At 46.9% G+C, this 25,729-nt stretch overlaps 1 long non-coding RNA gene across 1 annotated transcript; it reads left to right on the top strand.

The window, feature by feature from the left end:
- Window positions 1-24,411, top strand: LOC144327276 (uncharacterized). Its single transcript, XR_013392273.1, has 3 exons — window positions 1-213; window positions 4,009-4,150; window positions 24,159-24,411. It is a non-coding gene; the product is annotated as an uncharacterized LOC144327276 (long non-coding RNA).
- The last annotated feature ends 1,318 nt before the right edge of the window (window positions 24,412-25,729 follow it).

Genomic DNA, 25,729 nt, shown 5'->3' with positions numbered 1-25,729 from the left:
TCAGGCGAGGGAGCCCAGCCAGCCAGTCCACCAGCCCTTGCTGTTGGGAATGGACAGACAAGTGGGAGGCTGGGCAGGCAAGGTGCTGTGCTGGCCTTTCTTGTGCATGCTTTGTCCAAGGCTTGCTTGAGAGCAGAGTGCCTGGTGCTGAAGGGGAGCCATTCCACCATGCAGGCCTGGTGGCACATGCTGCCACCACTGCTGCCTCCCAAGGTGAGTAAGATGGTAGCCAGATGCTCACCTTTGGCCAGTCTCGGTTGAGTCACTAAGACTGGGGGCATCCTCTTCCCAGGCCCCTAGGGAGCAGCGTGAGGAGGCACCTCTCTTTGGGGCAAGGGGGACAGCTCAGAGACCAGGGGCAGCAGCAGCAGCGGCTACCTGGAGGTCTCCCAAGGAGAGGGGAGAGGAGAGGAGGCTGAGGGAACACTCCCCAAGGGAGGGTGTTTAAAAAGGGGTGAGAGCTGCCAGCTTTGCAGGCAAGGGGTGACAACTGGGCTCCTGAGTCCCACGGGGGTGCTGCAGAAAGAATGTAGTTGGTCAAGGGAGCCATGGACTCAAAAAGGTTGAAAACCTCTGCATGCAAGTTTCCTTCTAGCAGAAATGGGGAAGGAAAGGGTTCTGCCGTTTCAGCAATTGCTGGAGATATTTTAAACTGTCACTATGCTGACAATTTCCCCCTTCTGCAATGTCATCTGCTTAAGGACTGATTTTTTAAAACCCCAACTAATCTGGTGAGGCAAGCCTAGAAATTGTGTGTTTCAATTTGAAGGTCAGAAATTGAAAACCTCTTTGTTTCCACTTTTTCTAGTTGTTGTTGTTTAGTCGTTTAGTCATGTCTGACTCTTCGTGACGCCATGGACCAGAGCATGCCAGGCACTCCTGTCTTCCACTGCCTCACGCAGTTTGGTCAAACTTTTCCTTAGGATGTGCCTATTTTCACTGGAGAAATGTTGGAGGGTATGGAGTTATCCTACCCCTGAGCCATCTGAAGGCAATCCTGTATAGGGAAGGGTTTGTGGTTTTTTTACAAAATATTTAATGTTTTATTATGTTTTTATATATGTTGGATGCTGCCCAGAGTGGTTGGGGCAACCCAGTAAGATGTGTGGGGTATAAATAGTAAAATTATCATTATGGAATGGGACGTCCCTATTTTCATCAGAGAACTGTTGGACGGTATGCCACCCTTCATCACAAGATCTCAGTGCAGTACACAGAATAAATTTAGAAGTAGCTGCTTAGTAATCCAGGTACAGACTAATGACAACTAAATTGTTTACTGCTTTATCATTCTTTTCTTTGCTTGGAGGTTTTTTTTAATCACAAGTTTGAAAGTTTATGATGTGAGCCATGCCTTGACAGTCATTTGATGCAATAATGTAATATGAATGTTGTGCAGAGCAACCCTAACCATTTTGTAAGCCTCACTCCCAGTTCAGATAGCATGTCGATAATATTGCTGCCTTAACTTATAAATAAATCTAGAGTAGTACATTCCATATGTATAAGAGCTATCTCACCCAATCTACTTTATGGTACTTTAGAAAAGAAGTGATTACCAGTAGATATTTCTTAGTATTAGGTACATCCAATATAAACCAAAGATAATGTACAAGCTTAAAATCTGCACAAAATAGAACCCAAATGTAATGAATATTGCAGGCGGGTGAATGGGTGGCTACTGATGGCCACTAGCCATGATGGTTAGGTCCACTGTCTCCGAACACCATTTTGTGGGATTCACAGTTGGGGAGAGTGTTGTTGTGCACAGGTCCTGCTTTGAAGCTTCCATAGGCATCTGTCTGGCCAGTGTAAGAACAGTTTACTGGATAAGATGGGCCACTGAGCTGATCCCTCAGGCTCTTCTTATGTTCTTATGAATGGATGTTGGGGAATCCCTTTGCAAAGTCTCAGCTGTTTGGTACATGATTTGTGAATGAAAACAGCACAATCAAACTGAATGGCAGGCTGCCCACACAGGATTGGTCTGGGTTCCAGTTTCAGCTGTGCAAAAGTACCCTCGATTACAAATTAAGCACTACACAACTGTAACTACGAGGCACAGGTTTCCCACAGATATTGCTATTATGTTGTACTACTCTTGCTAATTTTAGTCTCACATTGTAATTCCTATTATTCTAAAATCATAGCCTACTCTTTCAGGCTACTTAAAGAGAACATTTACTCTACAGTGTATACTTTTAGAATTTCTAATGCACATGAAATTGCAGGGACTCGTTTTCCTCTCCGTTCTGCATATTATGTTCTTGTAAGTTGTAAAGTGAATGGGTTTGGAGACAGCTAGAAAAAGTAAACACACACAACGCTAAGCTATTACAGACATGCTGGCTTTATTTGGTTCGAAATGTGTCCCATGATTTTATCCTGCTCCATCTATCGTTTCCCTTTATACATGAGAATAGCAAGATAATAGTTATGGCAAGGAAATGTGTGTGGTTGATGAGGTGACATGTGAGAAACAAAGATCAACATCAGAGATTGCTTTTGATGCGTGCAACATTCAACATTACTTCCATTGGTATTTTGGTTGTCACACGGTCACCCATGTGGCAGAATAATCCCATGGATAAGCAAAGAATGTGAAGCTTCTGGACAGACTTCCTTTCTGGGCAAAGTATTAGCCACAGAATACTTTTAGAGTTTATTTGCAAACTTCAGCTGGATAATTTACAGAAGGGTGACTTTGGGGATGGGCCATATCATGGGCCTGCTATTGCAGCAGCTGTTACTGCCAGTGTAATGCAGACAGGATCCTACTCACCCAAGAACAAAAGTTCACATAAAACAACACCATTTTAAACAATACACATAACCACACTGACAGACTTTCCAATTGGACACATGGCAATACCACTGACAACAATCTCAGGATGTGGTTTGAAGGCACATGAGATTTTTTGCACTTCTGCAAAACCTTGACGATCCCCATAACTTGCTGATAACCCTCCCGCTTGTGTGTGGATGAAGTCGTTTTGACTACATAATGATCTACAAGTTATTTGAAAGATCACATGCACCCACACCAAGCTGCTCACACATTAAGATCAACAATGCCCTTGCCATTTGCCCACCACCCAAATCAGTGAGGTTTTTTGTGGTTGTCCGCACAGCTTTGGGACTCACATCCAACTGACCTCTGTAATGTCACTGCACTTCAGATTTTCCAAATGGCCTTGCGAACCTTCATGCTCTCAGTGACTTTCTCATGACTGATGTTCCATCTTATGATTGTGTTCCTTTTGGCTGATCCATTTGTTTAAAATGGTTTGTTTCTGGGGTAGTTATATTATTACTATTGTTTGTTTTATTAATGTTGTGATTATATTGGAAGAACTGCATTTTGTATTTTTATTGTATTATGTAAGTTGTTATTTTAATTGTGTGTAAACCACCTTGAGAAATTTCTGCACAAAAAGGCAGCCTATAAATAAATAAATAAATAAATAAATGATGCAACGATATACACAGTTGCCCCTGTAAACAGCTTCCATTGCCCCTTCCAGATCATGGCATCTGGTACAACTTACTAGGATGCTTACAGTAGTGTCATGGTACTCTAGACTTTGCCAGTCCCATGCCACACCATTGATTGCTACTGGCGGAAGCCAGGGAAACCCACACACAGAGGAAAAGTCTCGTCTGCAGAGTAAATGGTCTGTGTAAATGATACGTGGAAGTGATGGTGGTACTTTGGCTGAACCTTTGTGTTCTTACGTTGTCCCAGGAATTTGCCAGGAAATGAATCAAAGGAAATCTCTCCAAAGGGTCAAATGGAATGTGTCCGTGCCAAGCATTCATATTTACAAACCGAAACAACTTTTCATTCTCAAAATAACTAATATTCTAGTCTAGAGCTGCACCCTCCACTATACTCCAGAACACTGAGCTGCTTACAAACAGAGAAAAAAAAATCCACAGAGATCTTTTGTCTGCAATGCTGAAGACTTCCTGCAGCCAAACCTTAAAACTTGGCTTTCCCTTTTGCAGGTCCTCACCTCTGCACATGCCAGAAAGCTCACATATGTTGACATAGAGCCATTCGGAAACTGCCAAGTTCAAGTTTGTGAGTGCTCAGAGACAACGGCTGCAGTCTTTGCCAGAATTCAGACAGCGAATCCAGGGGGGAAATGTCAGTATTTCCATCAACAAATGTAGATATTCACTATAAAAGTAATGATGGAACTCAAAAATGTGGTTTTCATACGAACGAGTCCCAGATTAGGTATTTCTGAGGAAGTGAAAGAGTTTGCAGAGGGTGGGATTTTAATTGACCATAGGCAGGAATGGGAAAAAGCTGTTTCTGCAAAGCAGATGTGCCCTCTTTTCTCATGGGTGGGTGGAAGTGAAAATTTTATGATGCTGCTTCAGAAGTGATCCACTGCCACGTAGACTTTGCAAAAAAGGAGTGTCATTTAAAAAATGAAAGGCATGAGGCAGTCAGGAGTAAGCATGTTTATGTCCCGTGGATATATCCCGTGTGTCAGTATCTCACACTGAATTCAATGCGATTTTAAAATTGTTTAACTTAAGAGTATGCCTAGTGCAAGTAAGGTGTTTTGAATCAATGTAAACCCCATGTTAAACAGCTTTCTCTTTCATAAGGCTCATATTAAACCATAAATAGGGACTGTCCTCTTGTATATAGTTTCAGCTGCTACCACAGAAGAGGTGCATACATTTTCTTCTGATCCCATCTTGATCTCGGTTTTAACTGTGGCATTGTGGGTCTTAATTTGAATTGCAATGTCTTTTTTATCACCTTTCATTGAAAGCTGCTTTAGAGCCCCATTCTAGAGCCATATAAATAAATCATATAAATTAACATGCAAGGCTACTGCACAATTATTGTATAGCACACTTATGTCAGAGTATATGAACCAGATATCTGACTGTGCTGATGCTAATGTACAGTGGTACCTTGGGTTACAAACACCTCAGGTTACAAACACTTCGGGTTACAGACTCCGCTAACCCGGAAGTAGTACCTTGGGTTAAGAACTTTACCTCAGGATGAGAACAGAAATCACGCACCGTCAGCAGCAGGAGGCCCCATTAACTAAAGTGGTACCTCAGGTTAAGAACGGACCTCCAGAACGAATTAAGTTTGGAACCAGAGGTACCACTGTATTTGAATGTCTTCAGCTAAAATATCTCACAGAAGGACCTGTTTATCAAGGATACAATCTTTACAGGTAATTTAAGGTTGCATCATCAAGTAGTGGAATGGCATTCCCTTAGATCACTCCAGTTGATGTGAGGCTATATGGTTGGATGGTGTGTCTTTTGTGTGAGACAAGGCATGGAATATCTATTGATGAACCAAGCTGAATCTTCTCCTTGAATAATTCATAGTGGCTATGTTATACCTCTACTGTCAGAGGCAGTAGACCTCTGAATACCAGTTGTTGGAAATCATGAATGGGACAAGTGATGTTGCATTCAGGTCCTACTCCCGGGCTTCCTTCAGGCACCTAGTTGGACATGGTGAAAAGAAGATGTTAAACTAGATGGACCTTTTGCCTGATCCAGCATGGCTTTTTTTATATTCTTCATTTCCATTACATTTATAGGAACAGTAAAATAACGTATTTTGAATTGACAGGTTGTCTATATCACCATTTCCCCTAAATGCCTTACATGTGCATTGGCAACAGAAGTGGAAGACCAAGGCCTTTGATAGCCACTGGTCAAATTTTAGCTCTGACTGCTGACATGGTTTAATGTTCCTATTTCTACAACCTAATTCCTAGCAGATGTAGAATATTTTCACCCTTTCTTACTTTTCAATAAAATGTGAACCAATGGTTTCAGAGGAGACCACAGTATTATCTTCTATTTTAAAGCAAATATAGCCCACCCATTTAGTCTTTGAATTCCTGATTCTGACAGCTTACTTCATTTGTAATGTCATGTATGCAGAGGCCATAGAGAAACATTTCCACATGGGTCATAAAGTATGTAAGTGCGTCACTACATGTATCAATTGGCTGGATTCATAGAGAGTCTCCAGGATTAGTATGGATATTCCCTCCACATAGAGCCAATACAGTGGTGCCCCGCAAGACGAACGCCTCGCAAGACGTAAAACCCGCTAGACGAAAGGGTTTTCCGTTTTGGAGGCGCTTCGCAAAACGAATTTCCCTATGGGCTTCCTTCGCAAGACGAAAGCCCATAGGGAAATCTCCGGGACAGCGGGGAAGCACAGCGCGTCTTCCCCACTGTCCTCGGACCTCCTCCGAAGGCTGGTGGTGGGGCGGAGAGACCTCCTCCCGCCGCCAGCCTTCGGAAGGCTGCTCCAAAGGCTAGCGGCGGGAGGAGGTCTCTCCGCCCCACCGGCAGCCTTCGGAAGGCTGCTCCGAAGGCTGGCGGCGGGAGGAGGTCTCTCCGTCCCACCGGCAGCCTTTGGAAGGCTGCTCCGAAGCCTGGTGGAGGGAGGAGGTCTCTCCGCCCCGCCACCAGCCTTCGGAAGGCTGCTCCGAAGCCTGGCGGTGGGGCGGAGAGACCTCCTCCCGCCGCCAGGCTTCGGAAGGATGCTCCGAAGCCGGGCGGTGGGGCGGAGAAACCTCTTCCCGCCGCCAGGCTTCGGAAGGCTGCTCCGAAGCCGGGTGGTGGGGCGGAGAGACCTCCTCCCGCCGCCAGGCTTCGGAAGGATGCTCCGAAGCCGGGCGGTGGGGCGGAGAGACCTCCTCCCGCCGCCAGGCTTCGGAAGGATGCTCTGAAGCCGGGCGGTGGGGCGGAGAGACCTTCTCCCCGTGCCAGCCTTCAGATGGCTGTCCTGAAGACTTGCGGTGGGAGGAGGGTTTTCCTTCCCACCGCCAACATTCAGAATGCTGTTCTGAATGTTGGTGGTGGGGAGGAAAAACCCTCCTCCCACCGCAAGCCCCGGGAACAGAGGAGAAGCGCTGCGCCCCTTCCCCTCTGTTCCCGTACCTGTCCTGAAGGCTTGCAGTGGGGAGAAAAGCCCTTCTCCGCACCGCCAGCCTGGCAAGCGGTCTCCATAGGAACGCATTAATTGATTTTCAATGCATTCCTATGGGAAACCGTGCTTCGCAAGACGGAAAACTCGCAAGAAGAAAAAACTTGCGGAACGAATTAATTTCGTCTTGCGAGGCACCACTGTAATCCTGATCCACATGTTGCCCCTCTAGCATAAATCATGACTATTTTGCAGAGACACCAACATTCAGGATCATTTCTTAGCAATATTCACTTGTCTATCATAATGTATTATCACGATCCTGTTCTATTAATTTTGCCATCTTGGACTCATTCAGGAGGAAGCGTGGGATATAAATAATAAATTAAATTAATGGAAATGTTGGTTAATTTTATTCAATTGTATGACTTCATTTTTATATAGATTCCACCTATGCCGTTTGAATTTAGTGTCATTATTAAATTCCCACAATGTCTGTTTTTAACTATCCTAAAGCTAAGTTATTTGAAAGCTACTTTGTCCATGAAGAAAGCTTGTTTTAGAGTTGAAGGCATGTTAAGTCAAAATGATACAAAGAGGCTTATATTGAGAAGAATTTGGTGTTATCTATTGACATTCCATGGATAGGCAAAAGAATTTAAGTACTCAGGAAATGGTAAATAATGAAAGCAGCCTGTATTTTATGAAAATATGTTGTATCGTAACCACTTCTTCCATTACACGGTTCTTTCCCCCCTTTTCCTCCATCAATGAACTTTCAACAACATTAATATCGCAAGATAATCTCTACCACTTATTAGTGCCTTGAATCAATTAAAATATAGAATTAAGGTTTTGTGTAACTTGACTCAAATAGAATTGTTCATAGGATAAATCTGATCCAGGGTATGTATCAAGTAGCCAAGGAGCATTGATTATTGTATGCTTTATCTTCATATTTCCTTTTATAGGGACATTTGATCTCAACAGTAGTGGAATGTACTCAGTCCTCATTAATTTTGCTCTCTGCGTTACGTTTATATTTTAGGAAACATTCCAAGAGCCACATTGCACTGGTCCAGGGGAAGAAAGGCAAAAGTATTTCATTTTTATTTCATTTCCCTTTAAATTTGTATACCACCTTTTTATATACACAGGGCTTTTTTTTCAACTGGAGCTCACAGGAGCTCAGCTGTGGCACATCTCAGGTAGCCACCATTGTCATTCTCAGAAAGCAAGGAAGAAGTTTGTGGTGAGCTCTGGCACCTTTGGGTCTAGAAAAATAGCACTGGCTATATACATGGCAGCTTACAAGACGAAGAAAAGACAAAATATGCAGCAAAGATCACACATTCTCTAACAGTCCAATACAACTTATATCAATTAAATACTATTCAATAATCCATTACAATCACATTATAAACTCCCCAAAATATCAGCAAATAATAATTAAACAGAAATTACGGTAACTCTTGGCAATTACAATAAATCATATACCGTATTTTTCGCACCATAGGGCGCACCGGACCATAGGGCGCACCCAGTTTCTTGGGGGGGAAATAAAGGGAAAAAAATTATTTCCCCCCCAGGCGCGGGCTGGGGAAGCTCGAGCTTCCCCCAACCCCAGCCCCCAAACAGGTAGCTCTCTGCAGGCCGTGGGAGCCCAGCGCTGGCTCCCGCTGCTTGTGGAGAGGTCTGCGAAGCCTGGACGCGCTGAGCTCAGCGCGCGCAGGCTTCGGCATGCTGGCAACCCTGCGCAAACAGCGGGAGCGCTCCTGCTGTTTGCGGGGAGGTCCGCGAAGCCTGGACGCGCTAAGCTCAGCGCGCGCAGGCTTCGGCATGCTGGCAACCCTGCGCAAACAGCGGGAGCGCTCCCGCTGCTTGCGGGGAGGTCCGGGAAGCCTGGACGCGCTGAGCTCAGCGCGCGCACGCTTCGGCATGCTGGCAACCCTGCGCAAACAGCGGGAGCACTCCCGCTGCTTGCGGGGAGGTCCGGGAAGCCTGGACGCGCTAAGCTCAGCGCGCGCAGGCTTCGGCATGCTGGCAACCCTGCGCAAACAGCGGGAGCGCTCCCGCTGCTTGCGGGGAGGTCCGGGAAGCCTGGACGCGCTGAGCTCAGCGCGCGCAGGCTTCGGCATGCTGGCAACCCTGTGCAAACAGCGGGAGCGCTCCCGCTGCTTGCGGGGAGGTCCGGGAAGCCTGGACGCGCTGAGCTCAGCGCGCGCACGCTTCGGCATGCTGGCAACCCTGCGCAAACAGCGGGAGCGCTCCCGCTGCTTGCGGGGAGGTCCGGGAAGCCTGGACGCGCTGAGCTCAGCGCGCGCAGGCTTCGGCATGCTGGCAACCCTGCGCAAACAGCGGGAGCGCTCCCGCTGCTTGCGGGGAGGTCCGGGAAGCCTGGACGCGCTGAGCTCAGCGCGCGCACGCTTCGGCATGCTGGCAACCCTGCGCAAACAGCGGGAGTGCTCCCGCTGCTTGCGGGGAGGTCCGGGAAGCCTGGACGCGCTAAGCTCAGCGCGCGCAGGCTTCGGCATGCTGGCAACCCTGCGCAAACAGTGGGAGTGCTCCTGCTGTTTGCGGGGAGGTCCGCGAAGCCTGGACGCGCTAAGCTCAGCGCGCGCAGGCTTCGGCATGCTGGCAACCCTGCGCAAACAGCGGGAGTGCTCCCGCTGCTTGCGGGGAGGTCCGGGAAGCCTGGACGCGCTAAGCTCAGCGCGCGCAGGCTTCGGCATGCTGGCAACCCTGCGCAAACAGCGGGAGTGCTCCCGCTGTTTGCGGGGAGGTCCGCGAAGCCTGGACGCGCTAAGCTCAGCGCGCGCAGGCTTCGGCATGCTGGCAACCCTGCGCAAACAGCGGGAGCGCTCCTGCTGTTTGCGGGGAGGTCCGCGAAGCCTGGACGCGCTGAGCTCAGCGCGCGCAGGCTTCGGCATGCTGGCAACCCTGCGCAAACAGCGGGAGCGCTCCCGCTGTTTGCGGGGAGGTCCGCGAAGCCTGGACGCGCTGAGCTCAGCGCGTGCACGCTTCGGCATGCTGGCAACCCTGCGCAAACAGCGGGAGCGCTCCCGCTGCTTGCGGGGAGGTCCGGGAAGCCTGGACGCGCTAAGCTCAGCGCGCGCAGGCTTCGGCATGCTGGCAACCCTGCGCAAACAGCGGGAGTGCTCCTGCTGTTTGCGGGGAGGTCCGCGAAGCCTGGACGCGCTAAGCTCAGCGCGCGCAGGCTTCGGCATGCTGGCAACCCTGCGCAAACAGCGGGAGCGCTCCCGCTGCTTGCGGGGAGGTCCGGGAAGCCTGGACGCGCTGAGCTCAGCGCGCGCAGGCTTCGGCATGCTGGCAACCCTGCGCAAACAGCGGGAGCGCTCCCGCTGCTTGCGGGGAGGTCCGGGAAGCCTGGACGCGCTGAGCTCAGCGCGTGCAGGCTTCGGCATGCTGGCAACCCTGCGCAAACAGCGGGAGCGCTCCCGCTGCTTGCGGGGAGGTCCGGGAAGCCTGGACGCGCTGAGCTCAGCGCGCGCAGGCTTCGGCATGCTGGCAACCCTGCGCAAACAGCGGGAGCGCTCCCGCTGCTTGCTGGGAGGTCCGGGAAGCCTGGACGCGCTGAGCTCAGCGCGCGCAGGCTTCGGCATGCTGGCAACCCTGCGCAAACAGCGGGAGCGCTCCCGCTGCTTGCGGGGAGGTCCGGGAAGCCTGGACGCGCTGAGCTCAGCGCGCGCAGGCTTCGGCATGCTGGCAACCCTGCGCAAACAGCGGGAGCGCTCCCGCTGCTTGCGGGGAGGTCCGGGAAGCCTGGACGCGCTAAGCTCAGCGCGCGCAGGCTTCGGCATGCTGGCAACCCTGCGCAAACAGCGGGAGCGCTCCCGCTGTTTGCGGGGAGGTCCGCGAAGCCTGGACGCGCTAAGCTCAGCGCGCGCAGGCTTCGGCATGCTGGCAACCCTGCGCAAACAGCGGGAGCGCTCCCGCTGTTTGCGGGGAGGTCCGCGAAGCCTGGACGCGCTGAGCTCAGCGCGCGCAGGCTTCGGCATGCTGGCAACCCTGCGCAAACAGCGGGAGCGCTCCCGCTGCTTGCGGGGAGGTCCGGGAAGCCTGGACGCGCTGAGCTCAGCGCGCGCAGGCTTCGGCATGCTGGCAACCCTGCGCAAACAGCGGGAGCGCTCCCGCTGCTTGCGGGGAGGTCCGGGAAGCCTGGACGCGCTGAGCTCAGCGCGCGCAGGCTTCGGCATGCTGGCAACCCTGCGCAAACAGCGGGAGCGCTCCCGCTGCTTGCGGGGAGGTCCGGGAAGCCTGGACGCGCTGAGCTCAGCGCGCGCAGGCTTCGGCATGCTGGCAACCCTGCGCAAACAGCGGGAGCGCTCCCGCTGCTTGCTGGGAGGTCCGGGAAGCCTGGACGCGCTGAGCTCAGCGCGCGCAGGCTTCGGCATGCTGGCAACCCTGCGCAAACAGCGGGAGCGCTCCCGCTGCTTGCGGGGAGGTCCGGGAAGCCTGGACGCGCTGAGCTCAGCGCGCGCAGGCTTCGGCATGCTGGCAACCCTGCGCAAACAGCGGGAGCGCTCCCGCTGCTTGCGGGGAGGTCCGGGAAGCCTGGACGCGCTGAGCTCAGCGCGCGCAGGCTTCGGCATGCTGGCAACCCTGCGCAAACAGCGGGAGCGCTCCCGCTGCTTGCGGGGAGGTCCGGGAAGCCTGGACGCGCTGAGCTCAGCGCGCGCAGGCTTCGGCATGCTGGCAACCCTGCGCAAACAGCGGGAGCGCTCCCGCTGCTTGCGGGGAGGTCCGGGAAGCCTGGACGCGCTGAGCTCAGCGCGCGCAGGCTTCGGCATGCTGGCAACCCTGCGCAAACAGCGGGAGCGCTCCCGCTGCTTGCGGGGAGGTCCGGGAAGCCTGGACGTGCTGAGCTCAGCGCGCGCAGGCTTCGGCATGCTGGCAACCCTGCGCAAACAGCGGGAGCGCTCCCGCTGCTTGCGGGGAGGTCCGGGAAGCCTAGACGCGCTGAGCTCAGCGCGCGCAGGCTTCGGCATGCTGGCAACCCTGCGCAAACAGCGGGAGCGCTCCCGCTGCTTGCGGGGAGGTCCGGGAAGCCTGGACGCGCTGAGCTCAGCGCGCGCAGGCTTCGGCATGCTGGCAACCCTGCGCAAACAGCGGGAGCGCTCCCGCTGCTTGCGGGGAGGTCCGGGAAGCCTGGACGCGCTGAGCTCAGCGCGCGCAGGCTTCGGCATGCTGGCAACCCTGCGCAAATAGCGGGAGCGCTCCCGCTGCTTGCGGGGAGGTCCGGGAAGCCTGGACGCGCTGAGCTCAGCGCGCGCAGGCTTCGGCATGCTGGCAACCCTGCGCAAACAGCGGGAGTGCTCCCGCTGCTTGCGGGGAGGTCCGGGAAGCCTGGACGCACTGAGCTCAGCGCGCGCAGGCTTCGGCATGCTGGCAACCCACCCCTCTCACTCTCCAGGCTTCAGCGAAAGCCTGCATTCGCACCATAGGACGCACACACATTTTCCCTTCATTTTTGGAGGGGGAAAAGTGCGTCCTATGGTGCGAAAAATACAGTAACAATAAAAATAACAGTGAAGTCACAATATATAAAATACCACAATATGTAAAAGACCATGTAAAAAGATGGAACTGAGCAATGAAGTCACCCAAACTTATAAAATCACAAAATGCAATACGTGTGGGGGATTTCCCAGGGGGTCCCAAGGGTGGAAAATTGACACTCCTCCACTCACAGTTCTTTCTCTAGCCAATGCCCCCTTTTTCTCCCCAAATAGGCAAGAAAACCTTTTTTTTTTACCTTTGCACAGTAGACAGTTTTCTATATATACACACACATCCTCATATCAAAGATCAAGGACACATTCAAGTCAGGCAAAAACAGCCAAGGAGGGTGTGAAGCAGGGCTAGTGAGGGAAGGAAGTTGTGGCCTTGAGGGCCAGATGGCGAGACCTGAAGGGCCAAATTTATAACCTCAGTCCTTAGGTTCCCCCTCCCCCTGCCAAATGGTATAATTTTGTATTGAAATAGAGCAAAACGCATTTAATAATTTCGCTTACACATTTTTTTTGGGGGGGGGGGACTCCCTCTATTGACTTTATTTGCTTAATGTATTTTTTTAACCTTTTTGCAGCATGAAGATGTGACTGATGATCTCACACAGATCTGAGTGTAATTACCTGGAGGCTGCTTACAGCCGTTCAGCGTGAAGCAGGCATTTCCGTGCTAGATTTCAACATTCCTGAAGCAAGGGGGCTTCTAAACTTACTTTCTGCCCAAGAGCAAGAAGTCTAAGGGGAGGAGGAAGGAGGGGAAAACCCTTTCCCTAATTAGCCAGGCTTTTAGGTTAACTGCTCTGTGAAATGGCATGAAACGCTTATTATTTTTATAGCTTGCTTTTTATCTAAGGGAAAGGAAAGTCAAAGCACATTGTGAGAAATGGTCACCCTGGCCTCAAGGGAAACACAGAAGAAAGATGGTCATGTGTTTAAATTTCCATGCTGTCTCAATGGAAGGTCAAAAGTCATTATTTATTTTGAGACAAGAAACTTATGGGGAGGTGAATAAATGATTATGTTACTTTCTTTCTTTCTTTACTCTAATTTCCTGTTCTGGAATGTAGGGAGCTCACCCACAGCAACCCACAGTAGAATTGACACCAGAACATTCGTCTCAGTGGGATGAGCAATTTATGTTTACCCAGAAATGTGATGTTTATTTAACTCGGACACAGTTGCATGACCTTCAGATGCCAGTGGCTGGGCCAGGCTCTGAAGAAAAGGACAGAAATAACTCGGTGGAGACATGTAGAAAAAGTACATGCTGAAAGCAAATATCAGTTTTTAGCAGTGTATTTCAACACTGAATCTCAGCTAGAGTTGGCGCAAGGGTTAAAGTACTAAAGGCTATGAAAAGAGATGCCAAACTCTCGGGTTGGTTTCTTAGAAACATACGGATATTTTCATTTTTAGACTAATCTGCATACTATATTTTCTGAATTGGCATGTTTCTTCTCAATCACTTCCTTATTTCTGATTTGGCGTGCTTCTAAGCGCTCTCTCTCTCTCTGTGTGTGTGTGTTTGTGCTATTTAAAAAAGAACAACAATGGGTTATACCTTGTCCTGACTGTTTAAAATTTCCAAATAATTTTATTGTCGCATTTGAATGAGTAGGGTGAAAAGGCATGGATTTTGTTACTTCAGGTATAGATCTCAAGCAGTAGTCTTGCACTTAGTTATTTGGGGTTCAGCCTCAAATTAAGGATGACGGTATAGCAGTCATACGTGGTTCAAGACAGGGCCCATTGGTGGTAAGCTGTACAACCCCTTACACTTATCCATTTTCTCTGACTTTTAGTTTTGTTTTATTTTTTAAAAGATCAAAAACTGCAGTTGAAACTCTCTCTCTCTCTCCCACCCACCCACCCACCCACGGGGCTGCATGGCTTATCACTAATGGTCACACACACACAGCATCTGTGCCTCTTCTGCAATGATACTCCTGCTGTCATTTCAGACCATTCCCTTTCATTTCCTCCCTCCTTCCCTCTCTTTAATACAGTGGTATCTCGTGGGTGGTGCTGTGTGTTAAACCACAGAGCCTAGGACTTGCCGATCAGAAGGTTGGCGGTTCGAATCCCCGTGACAGGGTAAGCTCCTGTTGTTCGGTCCCTGCTCCTGCCAACCTAGCAGTTCAAAAGCACATCAAAGTGCAAGTAGATAAATAGGTACCGCTCCAGCGGGAAGGTAAATGACGTTTCCGTGCACTGCTCTGGTTCACCAGAAGTGGCTTAGTCATGCTGGCCACATGACCCAGAAGCTGTACGCCGGCTCCCTCTGCCAATAAAGCGAGATGAGCTCCGCAACCCCAGAGTCGGTCACAACTGGACCTAATGGTCAGGGGTCCCTTTACCCTTTACCTTTACTTACCTTGGGTTACAAATGCTTCAGGTTACAAACGCTTCGGGTTACAAACTCCGCTAACTTGGAACTAGTACCTTGAGTTACGAACTTTGCCCCAGGATGAGAATGGAAATTGTGTAGCAGTGGTACGGCGGCAGTGGGAGGCCCCACGATCATAGTTTAGCATTGCCAGTGGAGGCTGGTGTTTTGGGGCGAATGGGACACTGCCCCACTAACCTGTGACTTGATTCTTCTAATCCCAGTCACTGTCTTACTTCCAGCCAGGCCAGGTGTCTGCTGCCTCCTCTTTAATCTCAGTTTTGCCTTGTAGAACTCTCTAGATTCAGTCATTTAAGAGAACCATATTTTGTTTAATCCAAGATATGTGCCTTGCCTCATTATTCTTGGGTGTGGGTGCATGTGTGATGCCTACTAGTCAATGCCAGACTAAACTGCATGGTAAAATTTAGAGCAAGCTGTTAAAACAAGCCTAATTATGAGATCCCCTAATAATGTACGTAATTCAATTATGGGCCATGAGATTTCTGTCTTAAAATGTGCAAAGTTCTAGAGGTTGTAGATTTGCACTTTCCAAAAAAACATTCAGGAAAGTATTAGTAATTTAAGAAAACTAAGAGTTGCTAATGATTATAATTATCTTAAAGTGCAATGTTTTGGTGCTTATCCATTGTACACAATTAGATACCCTTGGCACACAGCCAGTCAGTCTGACACACAAAAGCTAAGTGTACACATGGTGTACCACTGCAGTATGCCAAGAGAGCTTGAGCGGAACATTGTTTAAAAGAGGTGCCTAGCCAAGCCTGTGTTTAGGAGAGGGGGGAGGGGGAATATATGACTGAGAATTAGAGAGAGGTGTGGGAATAAGTGGCAATAACAAAACAAACAAACAAACAAAAAACACCATGGGTTTGTGAATCATCATTCTGGCAACTGAAAACTACCCTGAATTACCTCTCAGGTCAACAAGTTATTTCAAGCTCAGATATGGTCAGCAGTGCATTTGTGAATCCCTTAAATCACTTCAGCAGATGTGTTCACCTATTCCGTGCATTTATTCAAGTGGGTTGCATTGGGGCTCTTTCCTTTCTCTCATTTCCTTTTCCAGTACCTGACGGACAGGTACCTCATGTATTGGATCTCAGTGTGTGGAAAAACTATGGGGATCTATTCATAGGGGATATCCAATAAGGGAACAAACTCAGGATGCTATGTGTTGGATTATCAGTTGAAGAGTATCCTCTTAATTGAAATAAATTAAAAAATTTAAAAAATTGTCTGATAGCACCTTAGAGACCAACTATGTTTGTTCTGGGTATAAGCTTTCGTGTGCATGAACACTTCTTCAGATACTTCAGATAATTGAAGCATAGCTGATGCTGCCAGTATGCATTCAGCAGAACGTCTCACAGGTTCTGCTGGCACTCATCCCATCTAACAGTCTCTTAAGGAGGGATCAGCCATAATAATAATAATAATAATAGTAATAGTCAAAAGACAGGGACTATGAGAGTTGGAGTTCCACAACATCTGCAAGGTAACATGCCTGCTCTTATGGGTACAGTAGTGCTATATATGTGCAAAATACTTCCCTTCTGCAAGTTTCCCATTAACTTCAGCTGATGGAACAAGCTGCCCTGGGAATGCCAATTGTCCATTGAAGAGCAGGATATAAATTTTAGAAATGAAAGGGGGGAAAGTCCATGTGCACTGAAATGTATGTACTGGTAATTGCATTGGTTTATCATTTCCATAGGAGTGAATGGATTGAGATATTTTGTGTTGCTTCCTTCTGTTTTCCTGAATAGCAATTAGCTATTGATGTGTGTGGCATACATGACAGATTGCATTTTAATATGAAAGCAGACTGGGTTTTATGCACTGTTTTAATTACAGTGGCATAGATTTTATTGTTCAATCACTGTGTACATCACTTCAGAGGTATTTTTGAGGCAGGAAATGTTATTCATCAATTTTAATTATAAATATAGACCTCCGCCTTTCCCCTTGATGCACACACTTGCAGGCGTTGGGATGGAAGACCTGCACACCCCTCCTATGTTCCCACTCTGCTTTGTTTGCTATTGGTAAAGGAATGTGATCTCAGAACTTTCATTCTTTGATTGGAAGGAGAGTCCAGTGCAGATGTGGAGGAACTATGTACAGTATGTACAGTTACCAAGGAGAAGTACAATGTTGCTCTGTATTACCCTGGGAGATCTGTCAATATGCATGTGGCTCCTAGAAGCTGTCAACATGCATCAGTAGCCACACCCCAGGAACAGCTCCAACTGGCCAGCTAAAGTAGGAGAGGGCAGCCAATAGGTCTCAAGCCCTCTGTGAGTTAGGAACTTCCCCTGCATGTGAAGACAGGCTCCAGAAGATGGAGCAAATGAGACCAATCATGGGTCCAATGGTCAAGAAGGCAGTTTCTGCACACGCTGTAGGCGGAAGTGAGGGGCAGATGGGGCTCATCAACCTGGGAAGGTTCTAGACCATCTAGAAGGAAAACTCTGATCCTAAACCTCCGCTGCCTTGTGGGATATCTTTGGGAAAGGAAAAGGCTAAGAAGTAAACCCCACTAGTCCAGAGTGGAGTCCCTAAGATGGCTGGATGCTGCCTTGTACGCTTCTTTCCAGCGATTCCTGCAGCCAGGTAAAGGTAAAGGTACCCCTGCCCGTACGGGCCAGTCTTGCCAGACTCTGGGGTTGTGCGCCCATCTCACTCAAGAGGCCGAGGGCCAGCGCTGTCCGGAGACACTTCTGGGTCATGTGGCCAGTGCGACATCGCTGCTCTGGCGAGCCAGAGCCGCACACGGAAACGCCGTTTACCTTCCCGCTAGAAAGTGGTCCCTATTTATCTACTTGCACCCGGGGGTGCTTTCGAACTGCTAGGTTGGCAGGCGCTGGGACCGAGCAACGGGAGCGCACCCTGCCGCGGGGATTCGAACCGCCGACCTTTCGATCGGCAAGCCCTAGGCGCTGAGGCTTTTACCCACAGTGCCACCCGCGTCCCTATCCTGCAGCCAAGCTGGTGCCAAATGTATTGCTCTGCTTTCCTTTGAACCACATCAGCAAGGCCAAGAGGGGGTCTTGTCATCAGGTCAGCCCGGGACCTCCATACACATTGCCCAGGCTTGCGCCCTGAGGAGATCACTCGGTGCTGCTAATGCAGCAGTTTGACTTCACCCCCAGAAGCGCACTCCATTGTCTCTTGACACAGACGGATGCCAACAATTTCTCTCGGTTTCTCATTTTTCCACACATATTTTTCTTTTCTTTTTTTAAAAAAGCCTAATATACACATTTTTGCAAATAAATGATATGAGGCACTTTTGTATGTTATTTTCACTAATATGTGCATTTCTATGCACATTCTGCTCTGGGGCATACATTTTTGTGCATATCCAATGCATGGCTGGAGAACCGCATTGCAAAATTCAAAGAAGTGTGAAGTTTAAAAGATGGCCATGTTTTGGTTGGCCCATTGCTTCAGAAAGTGTGTAGTATGGAGGTTTGCCTTTAAATATGAACTGAATGGAATCCCTCCCCCATCCTTACATACTATGAGCATCTTCAGAGCCAGTAGAACAAGGTAGCTGGAATGAAAATAAGCACTAAATGCTTAGTTTAACATTGTTCTTTACTGACCCCTTTTCAAAATTAGCTAAGGCTCTAATCCAATACCTGTTATACTGGGAGTTAAGGCCCTTTACTTCAATGGGCCTTCCTTCTGAGTAGACATGAGCAGGAGTCTACTCTTAAGAGTTTAAAGCTGGATAAAAAAAAATACTACATATATACTTTTTCCAGCATAAGTCACAGAATAATTTTATGTAGGGTGGACGAAACATAGCTTAGGTTAGGCTGATTAAGGTTTCATCAAAACTGCAAGTGACACATAGCTGTGGATTAGGGGAAGATCTCTTTTATTGGCCAAGCTGTACTCTCAGCAGAGAAATGCATCATCAGCATACACTCCTATTGTCAGAAATTATGAACCTGGAGTTCTTGAAATCTAATTACACTTGACACAGGCTGTGCAATCGCTAACCAGCGCCAGTAATGAGAACACTTATTCCTATCGGAAATTTATGTCTCTCCTCTGCAGCAGAGAAGAGGGGAGAGAGACTTGGGAGAAAATTAACTGGAAACAGAACCAGAACTAATCTGTTTATCTAATTTTTACCAGATGTGGTAAAGTAATCTTGCAGAAGGAATAAAATGAAAATCTGAGGCCAAGCACAATTAGCATGTGCCAAACTTTTTGAGCATGAGTGAGCACAGGATTGTCCAAAAGACAAAATAGAGGGGTTGTGCGTCACAGTATCCAGTGCCAGCAAATTAGTGAATCGGGATTGCTGCTAAATCCTATTATTATTATTGCTGCTGCTGTTATTATTAATCATTGTGCCCCCCTTTCTTTACTTACTTGACTCCTTGAAGCATGCGATATAGATTCAGACACAGTATTTGGTGCTCTGTGGCACAATTTGCTGGATGCCTGATGTATAGTTGTACATATTGGAATAGGAAATGATGTATGAAATAAAATATTACAGCTCAGTGCACAGAGAACACAGTGAGCAGACTGCGCACAATGCCTGCCAGTGGTGCTGACAGAATAAAGGACTTGCTTGGTGCAGCTTAGATTGAACATGTCTCTTTCCTCACACAAATAACTGTAGAACACTCCTCAAACTTCCTATTTCTAAATACAGATAGAAGGAGCTGCTTATAACTAGGTCAGGGCATTACTATTGGTTCATTTAGTCCTGACTGGCAACTGTTATCCAAGGTCAACTAGCAACCTAGACGGAAGGAGCAATCTAGATTGGAAATCCCCGTATGTGAGTGTAATGCATTATTTCTGTGGAGAAATTTCTGGCCCCGTCATGATATTTTGGTTGGTGAATGTCAGAAGCAAAGCTCAGGACCAACCTCTCCATTCTCTGCCAATTACATTATTTTAACTTTCCTTTTGATAAAGTATTAAACTTGCTTTCTAACCTTGGTGACTCCAGTCATCGAGAAACAAATCTGCTGTCTCCCTGCACACTCCTAGCCTGATTTTCTGCTTCTTTCCTGGGTACTCTTTTATAGGCAGACAGGTGTGCATGCATGTAATAAATTTTTTAAAAAATGAAAGTGCTTTTGCAGATCTACTTTATCATGACTAACTTTTTCACAGTGCATATGAGAAATATTTTCTTATTTTTAATTCCACTGAGAAGATCCTCAATTATTGATTTGGCTGCTTTCTTTAGATAGAATTAAGGTGTGTGTAGGCCACATCTAAATAAACATGAATATATCACTATTAGAATAGTTCTCTTTATTGATTCATCTCCACAAGAGCAGGACACAGAAAGGTATCAGTGCAGAATGTGGAATATGGGCAGTGCATGCTGCAACTTCAGGATCCACAAAAGAGGCTGGATAACATGATTTTCCTGGGGTTGTGGGGAAAGGCTTTAGGGTTCTGTAGAGGTTCTTGTCCCTTCCTGTAACCAAACTGTGCAAAAACAGAATCAAAATGATGCAAAACAGAGGGGAAATGCAGAATAAGTTAGCAAAGTAAGAGAGAGAATGCATGTTAAGAAAACATTTCCATAATCTATACAGGTTGTAGAAGTCAGTTTTTTTCTTGCTGTGGAATTTGAATCTTCTTTTAAGCAGAGAAGGAGCAAATGCTGTTATTGCAGGTGCCTGGAATATGCAGCTACTTTCAGATCCTACTCGAGTGGAAGCATAAGAGACCTCTCAAGTCTAATACAGCGCATTAGGAGAGTTGGCAAAGCATGTTGATGTGGATCATCTAATAATGGAAGCTGGAAGTCTCTTAATGAGGGTCAATTTCCTTCAGCAGCTTTCCAAAAAGCCTATTATGATTTTAATTATAACAATCCTAGAATGAGTGCAAATGTTCTTTGATGAATTATTTAATGAGTGAACAAAATGGTAGCTTCTCATTGAAACACTGAACAAAAATGTTTGTAGTTAACACTACCGGGGGCAGGGCGGGGGGGGGGGGAGCTGAACTGCCATAAACTGAACACACAGACCTTATCTATTTTACTCGAGTTATTGCTGTAAATTTAATTGATCTGAGAACTGTGCATGTTTGTTCTGAGCATGTTTACTCTGAAATAATCCCCATTGAGTCCAATGCAGTTTACTTCCTAATAAGTGTCGCTCAACATCTGCCACCTTGGTAAACACGTAAAGCTTATGCCAGTGAAAGGACATCCTTTCCATGGGATCCTGGGTAGTTATGTGCAGTCCATGCCCTTAAAACTTTGCTTCAGTACCCAGTTTAATAGAGGCCAAAAGAAGTAGATGAGCCCTGATGAGCTCTCCAACCCTCATGGCCGGATCTTATGATGGCTAGGAAGTTTCCCCACCACCCTCACCACCCTGCTCCAGCTTCCAGAGAGAGAAATAGAATAGAACACATCTGACTCTCATTTCTTTGATTTTCACCCCTGGGTAGTTATGTGGTAGGATGTTTGCATGACTGGATGTCCACATCTGTGAGGGACAGGGCAGAGGAGAAATGGTGGAGACTGCCTCCCCATCCTGACCCTTCCAGGAAGGAGGAAGAGGAAGACAATATAGATTCACAACAGGGGGTTGAGGGAGGTCACAGCTCAGAGGCAGATGAAGGGAAAAGTTTGGAAATCATGGGAGAGCCAGAGCAGTTGACTGACACGTTGTCATTAGAAAGCATTCCAGACCCACCATCTCTCAAAACCTGGTGGGCCTTAAAAGTAGGAGAGCAAAGAGTTCAAAGAAGAGGGCACTTAGCAGCACCCCTAGAGGAGATGAGAATGACGAATGAGGTGGGAGAGAAGGGGGTGGGGTGGAGATTCACTCAGGACAACACCATTATCCAATGGGCTGGGTTCTATAGCCTTTCTCTGTGAAAAGTGAAATAAAAAAAGGACTGTAAGAAACTTTTCCTTGTCTTTATACTTTCCTGGGCAACCAGCCGGGAGCCTCTTACAGAATCCTGACAATATCTGCTTTTGGTGATGTGGCCTGCATGACAAAAGGACAAGGATCTTCATGGTCTAACAGATGAATGAACCAAGACTACAGCCTACTGTAGAAGGATCAGAGTCAGGCCTGTCGCACCACCCTCTTTACCTCTGGTCCTGCCCATCACTAATCTGCAACCCCCTACAAGGTTGTTCACAAGGGAATGAGACTGACAAAGGCTCCCTCTTATATCCACATTCCCCTCTTCATCTTTTGTTTTCCCTGGGATAACATCTGAATGGAGTGAAGCTGCACGTCCCACTGAAATACAGATACCTTGTTCCTAACCCACCCACGCATCTGGAACAGTATCGAGATCATTTTCTCATTTCACACTGAGTCCAGAAATGTTTTGGACACTTAATTCCAAAATAATATATGGAGCTAGGGAAATTAGTTTAAATCATGGAGGTTTGCAATTGCCAAGAGCAGAAGAGAAAGGTTTACTGTTCTAAAGGACATCGGTTATACGACAGTAATTAAACCCTGATGAGCTTTCAGAGTTTGCTCTCACTTGTTAATTCACTAATTCAAGCTTGTTTGGTGACAGAGTAAGGCTGTAGCTTGTTATTAAGTAACCACACCTTGCTCTGAAACTCATTAAAGGACTAATAATTCAGTTTGCCTTTAGAATGTATATATTTTCAGAGGGAATTTCTCATGGAACACTTGAAATGAACATACTTTCACTAAAAACAAATGGAGCAGTTCAGGTTGGTATGTTTAAACAGCAGTAATGAAAGCTGTGCTGAAAAATATATCCCACCCTGATTTCAGGTGTCCAGCAACTTCTCCCATGGGGCTTCTGCAGATCAGCAAGTATAGGTAGGCAAGAAGACTGCAATCCCTGGAGATCTGCTTAATAGAAAGAAGACTCACATACTGTATCTCCTCCAGCCTATTGCAGTGATATGCTCAACCTCACACCCACTGTAATTTTACAAGGAAGGTGATATACTTCTAAGCAGGTACATAGTTTGGAGATACACATGAAGCCAACATTTTCACTTGAAGTTAAATCATTTTTTCCATCAACTTCCCTCCACTCTGCCCCCATAAAACTAACAAACCACACTATAGGGCATGCCCCACTTCTTACTAGATTTGTCAGTTTAAATACATCTATTTTGGGTGAGGGGGAGGACACTAAATATTATTTCCTGGCAGCTTCCTTAAAGTTGGTATTATAGTCAGCATTTGCATCAAGCCAACGGAAAAGGTAGTTAGAAGACTAACTGTTCCAGGGAAAGATGCATATTGTGAATAGTTTAAAAGCATGTCTATTTAAGGTGAAAAATTGCATCATGCAGAACCCTCTTTAAATACCAGAGCTAACAAGCAATAATAATTTTAAAAAGCAGAGTGCCTGTTCAGTGCCTTATTCTCGCTATGGACGGTCACTTCACAGATTGTGAAAAACATAGGCACACACCTAAATGGATCAATAATGTTTCTCCTACGTCATGAGGTCACATGTTGACCCCATTTACACTCTGTGTATAGACTTCAGCAAAGCAGCCAAATATATTTTGCTTCCCAGAATGAAAGACAGGATAGTGACCCACACAAGACCTGGCACACACATTCCCTATACAGAAGCTGGCTAGGCTGGTAGTGAAATGTTACTTCAACAGTGGCAACAGGACAGCACCCTCCATTGCACCCAAAGTTTGCAGGCTACCTCAATGGGTGCAGGGCAGAAGCATGGCACACACACAGCTCTATTCTCCAATAGAGGGGGACAGCCAAGTAGAAATGGTTGGAGGAGGGCTGCCACCACTGCCACACACACAAACACACACCCCACGCTTCAGCAGCCTGAACTAAGTATATCACTATGCCTAATGCAGTGCTTGCCCTGTGACCCATAACTGGCTTTAAGTCAGCCACTATTAAAACAGACATGATAATACAAACATATGCAGTGACTCCTGCATCGCCTGGAGCTGGACTTGATGGTCCTTGGGGTCTTTCTATAGTGTTTTTCTATAGTGATTAATTCATGTAATGTAAGCCCATGGAATCTGTAACGCACCAAAGAGAAGATAGCCCACCAGCCATGTATTATAGCCTTCACAAGACTGCCTTGTTTGCACAGCTCCCAACAGAAGAGCCACCAGTTTTGCAGACCTGATGCAGTATGTGAAAGAGCCACACACCCAGACAGTGTGGAAGTCCTTCCAAGACCAAGGAGAATGAATTTTGTAAAGGTTTTGGCTACTAGCATCACTCAGTACAGACTCTGTGCATGGCAGTAACGTTTCCTGTTTGTCTGTTTCCAGATTTGCATTCTGAACATTTTTATGAACCAGATCTGAAGCACATATGTGACCTTTTGAGCACATTGCAGCCCACAAAGCATTTGTGGTGGATCACCAGAGACCGGCTGAATCAGTCTCTTTGTTTTTTGTTTCCTTGCCTTCCGGAAATTGCAGATCAAGGAGGAGAGGATGTGAAGCACCTGGAAGACCACAATGGGTGGTAGATTCCTTCAGCTTGGTAGGTCACATGCCATGCAGGGCTGGTTTTTTAAAAAAAAAACTATTGTAAAAGGGAACTTGATCTAAGGAGTTAGATGTCTTTTGGGTGTATGAAAGTGAAAACAGTCAATCAAGACAATATATACAAATAAATGTTTTTATTATTATCACTCTATGTGCTATATGGTATCGCCACCTGGTGTGCCTTGCACTTTTGATGTTACTGAATTCTGTTCTTGGAGTGGTACCCACTCTTTTGGCATGGATTGTGTCACAATTACTTTTCATGACTGTAATTTGAAAGCAATACCCAAAGGGGCAAATATTTCCCCAGAAGCATTTCTTTCCCGATGCTTGATTGCATGCCTCTGAAAGATTCAATTATTTCTTCACTAAATACATTTCACTTGACATCAGACCACCTAAAGAAATGTTAAGTTGCAGCTATTTTTCCTGTAGAAATTTCCATTCACGGAGGGCTACATGCACTTATTCTGCCCCTTGTGTTAACTTCAAACTAGAGATGACCTCTGAAAAAATGTTGCTCATTTTTGTTTGGGGATTAATTTGGTATCATTTCATTTTCCTCCTGAAATGCATATTGGCCCAGTTCTCTGCGCTACACATATGATAGGGGTGGTTCACATTTTAAAGTGAAATATGTTTTCAGTCTTCCAAAGGTCTGTGTTTTCTGGCAATGCAACATTTCTGTGAAGATGCTCTTACAGAAACGTTCAAGCACGATGACTAAGATGCCACAAAAACAACATTGATTTAATGACAGCAATTGATTTAGTATTCAAACTGCTTGGGAAAACCAGTATTGATCATGTATAAGCTAGTAGGAACAAACCGTTATTGTGACAAATCATCATTAGTATTCTTATTTCCTAAAGTAATTTCTATTTAGGGATCACATTTTATTTCATCAGTATACTTGGGAGATGAACTCAATATTTACAGCAAAATCTATTGTGTGCAGTTTAGCTGAGCTGAAGGACTAGACTCTTAATAATATAATAGATTGCTGTGGAAGCAGGGCCATTAATATTTGCGGTACCACAGACCTTTCTGTATTCCTGAACTTTAAACAAAAAAGAGGACAACTGATTAATTCTCATTATCACTTAAGCTCCCTTCCAGGGTCCTCTCTGTGCATTCAGAAATTGCAAAAAAAGGAAAAGGAAAAAAAGAAAAAGGAAATTGACTATGCTTGCTTCCCCCCATATCCCATTATACTCTGTGGACCCCCTCCAGCCAAGCTCATTGGGAGAGCATCTGCATGCATGCAAAATGTCCCATGTTTGATCCCTGGCATCTACAGGTAGGGATGGGAGCATCCTCAGTCTGAAATGCTGGAGAGCCATGGCCAG

Source organism: Podarcis muralis, chromosome 3, assembly GCF_964188315.1.
Source record: "Podarcis muralis chromosome 3, rPodMur119.hap1.1, whole genome shotgun sequence".
Lineage (NCBI taxonomy): Eukaryota > Metazoa > Chordata > Lepidosauria > Squamata > Lacertidae > Podarcis > Podarcis muralis.
This window is presented reverse-complemented; position numbering and strand designations above follow the sequence as displayed.